Genomic DNA, 7,168 nt, shown 5'->3' with positions numbered 1-7,168 from the left:
TTAAGACACCCAGCACTGTGAGAAATACAGATACATGTATACATAAGGAGCTTTTTCCCTTGTTCCACAAGAGCAGCATGATCAGGGCAGGGGTTTTAACTCCCAAGATCCTTTTACAGAGCTAGGGGGATGGAAGCACTTGGTCCCATGGAAGCGAGAGCATAAAAGCGACTCTTCGGCACGTCACAAGCCCCAGCAGCAGCTGCTCTTCCCCCAGGAGATTTGTATTTCGAGCATCAGCAGACAGGAGGCTGCACGAAAATATGAACAGAGGGACTACAAAACTGGAAGGAAGAACAGGCACACTCTGCTCCAGGCACCTACCACAGCATTGAGCTCTGCCTTATTAATTCTACATTATTAATCTATGTGCATGTCCAGTTGTCCTCAACTGTCAAGAAAGGCTCTTGACAGAGCAGAAATCTCCTTGCTTGCGCCATTTAGCAATCCACAATCAATTCCATGGAACACCCCAAACTTGACCCACCATGCAAAGATGAACTTCAGATTCCAGATTTTTTCCCCTCTCTGTATTAGTAAAAATCCAACAACCTGGAGCATTTAACTGGATAGCTACTAATGCCTCCTAGTCAAAACTGAAATCTATTCCAAACACTTAGAGGGTACATGAGAGAATGAAATAACTTCAGAATGATTTATCACAGGAAAAAACCCTCAAGCTGCTTGTAAAACATAACGCGAAAAAAATTTAGGCAGGCCTCCTCCAGCCTTTGTGGGAGCAGGCTCAACCTTCAGAGCCCAGCGCCAGCCCCTTCTAGGCATCCCGTGCAGTGGAGGTGTCTGTCCCTTGCTTGCTGCGCTGGTGAGAACCTGGGGAGGATCCACCACCGCACTACTGTTGTTGCTTGGCAGCACCAACCCCATCCTCATGCTAGAAAACGAAACAATGCTGGGATCTCTGTGGATCAGCCCTGAAAGCAGCAGCAGGAAGCGAGGAGAGCCTGGGATGAAAGCCCACAGGACCAGTAGTGGTGTAGAAGTCTCTGCTCCAGGCTGAGAGGGAAAATGGCTCACACTTCTTATCTGAAGGGGTCTCCCGGGCGTTAGTGTGTGTAAACAACTGCCCCGATAAGTTAATGCAACATTACAATCATCAGATATGAAAATATACATGTTCACGTAAAAGTATTGTCCCGAGATTTTCTTTTCCATTTTGACCAAGGTTTTAAATAAACACATTAATCTCGTTCAGTCAAATTAAATAACTCAACAGTGACATCAGTACGAGTCTGAGCACTATTGTTGCTAGTGGGAGAGTCGCCAAGACTATGTGTATAAAAGCAAAAGCCGTACTTCGCAGACCATGTGATGTAGTCTCAGATAAGTACATTGCACAATTTCCTACCACGCTCCCCCCAGTTTATTCTACAATCTTTCTTCCCCTGAATTCAACTGACATACAAAACATAAATAGTATTAAATAAACTAAACCACTTTCAAATATTATTGTTATCAGAACATCCTAGTTTAATGTTATTAAATTACATAATACTGCATATTATTCAGCAGCCTAAGCCATGTGTTGCTAGGCTTAGATCCTCCATTATGAAATACCTAGGCAGACACTCTGCTCCAGGGCTATAATGACAGAGATGTCAATTCACAATTTAATTTTAGCAGTCTTTCAGGACACTAGTTGCTTAAGCTGTATGCCTTTTGTAACAGGCAACTTGCCTACCCAACTGGAAACTTCCAGCGTTGAAATGTTTCAAAAACGCGCTTGACGTGTTTTTTGTTCTGATGATCCACCACGTTTCTCAATGCTCATCACTTGAGAGTGGGGTGGGCGAATGAAAGTGTTACAGTTTTGATCCATAACCTCACCACAAGTATGGGCCATACCATGATGGAAGGTCTGGTCTGGTTGCCTCTGTCTCCCTCAGTGACAATATGATGTTCTAGCATCAGTATGAATCAGGCGTCATTCAGGGTATATCCCTGACACAATTCCCTCCTCTGGGACTATGAAGAAGGCTTTGTCCATCTGTCAGGTAAGAGACTGATCAAGATCGAACACGGGCAGTCTTCCATGCTGTAAATCTTTATTCTGTTCCTGAGTTTAGCCTAAGATCTGAAGCTTGCTTTAGGGAAGAGACAGAAGACATATGGCATGTGAGCATGGAATCACTCTTTTGTTTCTGTGGTCTGCAGGAGCAGGAAAAGGTGGGACTGCAAATGCTTCACACCAGTTCACTTGCTCCATTCTCCGTAAACATAGGGTGCTTACCTTAGATGTGGCTACACTAATGCTGGTGAACGTTTCTGAGTGTGGGAACTTAATCAATTATGTATAGCATAAATTATTATCATAGTATCTGGAATGGCTTTCCTCTGTGCCAGCAGCAGTCTCCTAATTAATTTTTGTGCACAGTTCAGGAGTTAGCAAGGACCACGAGTCACTCCTAATAAGAACCCTGCATAGCACCGCTTTGGTTTGGAGGGTGAGGCATCCGTTGCATGGAAGTAAGCCTCTCATTCCAGTTGGCCTCAAGGTTAAGAACAGTATCAGGCCATGTTTCATTTATTAATGTAGAAACAGCCTTTCAGTAGAATTTACTGGGCCACATAAACATGTCCAAATTGTTGACACTCATATCTGACCTAGTCACCCTCAATTCCTTAAATACGTCCTTGACAAAAACATGCGTGTACATGGCATGAACCATTCTACCCAAAACTAAACGCTTAGAAAAGGATCAGCAAAACCAGGCACTGCATACAGCTAATGCTGGGTGAGGCAAATCTCACCTCAAGTCTGAATGACTCCCAGGCTAAGACCCAGCAACGTGGACACAGAATGAAGGGGACTGGGATACTTTCCTTCAGGAAAAGGATGCTTTCAGCTTCCTCCAGGAGCTCCACTACAGTAATTTCCACTGTGCTACTAAAAAGCCTGACACACCAAGAGCAGAGAAAACAGATGAAACACCGTCATCATGGGCTGGCTGATTCCTGACCTGAGCCAAGTCCTGCTGAAGTCAGTAAGAGGGGTTCCAGAGCTCATGGAAATTAAACGTGCCTTCCTCTGTGTCTCACGTGGCAGCATGCTGACATCTCCACTATGGAAAGATTTTGGGAAATTCAGATTTTGCTGAAGGTAAAAAGGATCCACTGTGTTGGGGAAGATTCACATTACCCTTCAGCAATTCTGCTGAAGGGTAATGTGAATCTTCCCCAACGCAGTGGATGGAATGTCTGTGCAGGCCAATACGCTGATGAAGTTCCCCTCTAATTCAATTGCCACGGGCATAGCAGGGGCATTGTACCAGTCCTTGTTACATTTCACTCTAAGTCTTACGCAGAAGTCAAAAAGGAAAACTGCATGGACCCTAGTGAAAACAGGCTAAAAGACAACTGTGTAAAAGCACAGTGCCTAACCTCCCTCAAAAGCGTATCCGTGCACATGTGTGTAAGTGCATGTGTATGCAGGCGTGTGTATGCATCTGGGCTGGGAACAAAGCTCCAACACGCTGCCTCCCCTCGGAGCGGCTGCTTGGCTAAGCGAGCCGTGAGAGGCATGGCTATCAGTCTCGAAAACGGCTGACATCATCAGTCTCGGTGTCACTGCAACAGCTAAGTAAGGCCACAGAGGGAGATTTCTCAGAGGGTCGTCTAGACATAAGCTGTGCAGTTCTTGGGAGATGCACGCGGCTGGAAAATGGAGTAGAGAGACAATTATAGATGGGAGTCTGCCGCTCGGTGACTAAATCACAACAGATTTGGAAGGGAGAAAATTATTTCATTCAAACAATGCAAAGAGGAATGCTGTGAACACGCACTTAGTTATTTTTACCTAGCACTGATTCAGTTACTTCTACCTCCTACGAAAGAGAGAAGCATGCGAGTTTTCTCAGTGTAAGCGAGTCTTGATTTGGTTTCAAATGCGCCCGGTTGGCAGCAGCCAGCGTGCACCCAGGGCTGGCAAAGAACCTCCCGGGTCACATCATCACTGCCACTTGCTATGGGCATCTTCCACACCTTAGCAGAGAAAAGGGTTTTAAAATAAATAAATAAAAATGTGTTTACAAATACTTGGGCCTCAAATGAGCCAGGAACCTCAGCAAGCTTGCCCTGAGCATGCGCCCGCACCCTGAGCCTGAGGCACCAGTCCTGGCACCAGGGTTTGGCTGGCACAGCAGGTCAGAGCTGGGCAGTGGGGGTTTCACAGGTGCAGTCATTCCGGAAGAGTAGCGTTGAAGTGCCTGAGCTGCACAGCCACCATTGCTGCCACTCCAGTAACCAGCTAATGGCTTGGGAATGGTGGTCACGTCACTCTTGAGGCATGTACATCACTTGAAAAGACTCGTGTTCCACTCGTGGCACCCGTGACATCGTTTGGGATCTTGCGAGGCTTCTTGTTGTGATCAGGACCCGCCAGACAAGGATGCTGTTATGAACCTATCTGAAACCACTGTCTTTTGCACCCAACAAAATAGGGTGAACGCATTATTCATTACAATGTTACTGAATTCTTCCACAACCACAGAACCTGACACCCAGGGTTTTAATTAAATGAGATGTAAAAAACGTTGTCCCTTTTTTTTTTTTTAATTAAGAAACTAAATTTCTTCCTGGTTTGACCCTGGACTGCTCCAATTGAAAACAGCTGCAATGATAGGAGGCAAAGTACTTGAGACTCAATTTTACCCATGTTTCACACAGTCCTGGCAACATCTTATTGTTTATTCGTATAAGCTTAAATGAATAATGCAAACTTCTGAAACTAATTTTCTCACTTTTTTTCAAGTTTGTTCTGAAAGACCTTCTACATTGAACATTATGTGAAGCCATCAATATCAAAGAGCAAATCTCATAGTGCTTTATGCCTCTCCGGCCACTCATCCATGCCGTGGAATCTGCCTCCCAGATAAAATAAGGACAAAATTTGATGCCAGTGCCTAAACACCTGTGACTTCCAAACAATTTCTCTGAGCTTGTGGAATCAATCAAGTATTATCTCATCTACTCAGCTTCTTTTGACAGGAATAACACATTCTCATCTGATAAAGGACAGATTTGAGTATACATGCTGCACATCTTAAGAGAGCAACACAAATCTCCATAGGTCAAACACTTGTGGATACACTTATAAAGTGTAAATTCAGTCACAAAAGAAAATTAAGTACCCAGCTCACTTTTGTCATGTCCATGATGCCTGACTGGGAAGGGATGTACCAATTCCTGCGGTGGGACTGCTCTGGGTGAACACATGGACAGATACTTCAACAAAGCTTCATTAGTGTGACTTAAGGTGGGGACAACGGAGGGGCATGGACATGGTAGCAGTACGTTAACATGCAAAAGGCTGCTGCAGGTAGGATAGGGGTAATTTGTCTTTCATGTCCACTTGAAGAAACAGGGAGAACGTATGAACAGGATAGCTATGCACTGGGATAGTCACCACTGCTGTATGTCAGCGAGTGCCGATCACACACACTTTCTTCAAAAATGACTGAACTGGCCTTGGGGAGGAAGAAGGGATTGGAAAACCCCTTGAGATGAGCCCTGTGTTCTCTACTATGACCAAGTAAAAGAGCCTCTCTTTTCAGGTGCAACACCAGGTTAACGTTTCTACACTGACTTTGGCCCCCGGGCTACATGCATCCTGTCGCTTGAGGTAAACCCAAACCAGAGGGCTTGATGTTCTCAATGATTTTTGCCTTTGAAAATCTCCCACAATATTTGACGGCACCCCACAAAACTACCACAACCAAAGTCTGGGTAACAGTATGAAACTGGACCACTTTATCACTATGATCTCTCTTTGACTGCACTTCCTTCCTCAGTATTAATTTTTAAAGGAAACCAGCAACTGTGATGTTTATACGGAGTGAATTGCACTGTGTTCCCTGGCTGGACCACACTGAAGTTTCTGAGATGCAATCCCACAAGAAGACATCCTCTTCTCTGCCCCACGCCCTGCTCCCTGCAGGCAGGAGGAAGCCCCATTCACCCAGTCCCTCCCTTATCCCTTCCTGCTCCTGCCTTGCTCAGACTCAGACTGGCAGCTCTGAGGAAGAGCCCCTGTCTCAGCTGCCTTCCTCCCACAGAGCCAGAGGCTAAGGAGCACACATGGCATGGGGTAGCTCCGAGGACATATTTGTGGGATAAGGCAGGAGGCAGCGGGATATAATGGGAAGGTGCATCAACCTGCCCTGGGGAGGCAAAATGTCTTCTCATGGCTCTGGTTATCCCCAGTTTATAGACAGTCGGTCCTGCATTCCTTACATACCCACCATTCCCAGAGAAACTGTAGCAAAGCCCATCGGTGTTTCTAAAAATGGAACGGTTGGAAATACGCAAAAATTAGAGTTCCTGCTTTAAAAATAAACGCTGACTCGTCTCTAATACAAAGCATGCAGCCAAGTGCCTCCAGAACAAACACTTCACAAAGGAAAAAGGGGACTAGAAAAGAATTCCAGCTTCATTGCTGGCCTAAAGTTTGTATCCACACTAATCGGATCCTGTAATCCTCGTTATCAATCACTGCCATTCTTGGAGCCATTCCCAAATACCCATTTTAGGAAAAGGATTTGCTTAGAGTTAGACATTAAGAATGTTGTGAATAAGGATACATCTAAAGAACAATTACTTCACCAAGGACGTGGCCCTCAAGCCTGATGGCAACCCGTCCTGAAAGTTTATCGTCTGAAGTTGTTAGAAAGGAATGCACTTTTGGAGCTCTGGTTGTACTTTTACAGCGCACACAGGGAAAATGGATAAAGCAAACGTCCTCCTCGTGGCGTATGGTAGCACATCCCATCTACCTAACAGGAGACCTGAGGGCCAGCTGGGTGAGGTTCAGCCCAGTACCCAACACCTTCATCTCCTGGGGGAATACGCAGAACTGATAGGAGGGTGGCTGCCGCTGGCAGATCCACTAGGTCTGATCCTGGCGATGGAAATCCTGGAGTCTGGTTCTCCCCATGCAAGGACTGCATCTCACACTTTTGAGATCTGCTGCCTAGTTGTGCCAGGGATCTAATGCCACAAAGTCAGAGATAACCTGTGACACAGGGAGTTAGCTGAGGAGCCTGCCACTTCCAAGCACCCCACGTTGACAGAGCTACCCCAGCCACACTCCTGTCCGTGGCCTGGCACAGAGGCTCCCTGCCTAACACCACACATCGCAGAGACAGACAGACAT

The sequence above is a fragment of the Tauraco erythrolophus genome, chromosome 1, assembly GCF_009769465.1.
Source record: "Tauraco erythrolophus isolate bTauEry1 chromosome 1, bTauEry1.pri, whole genome shotgun sequence".
Classification (NCBI taxonomy): Eukaryota; Metazoa; Chordata; class Aves; order Musophagiformes; family Musophagidae; genus Tauraco; species Tauraco erythrolophus.
This window is presented reverse-complemented; position numbering follows the sequence as displayed.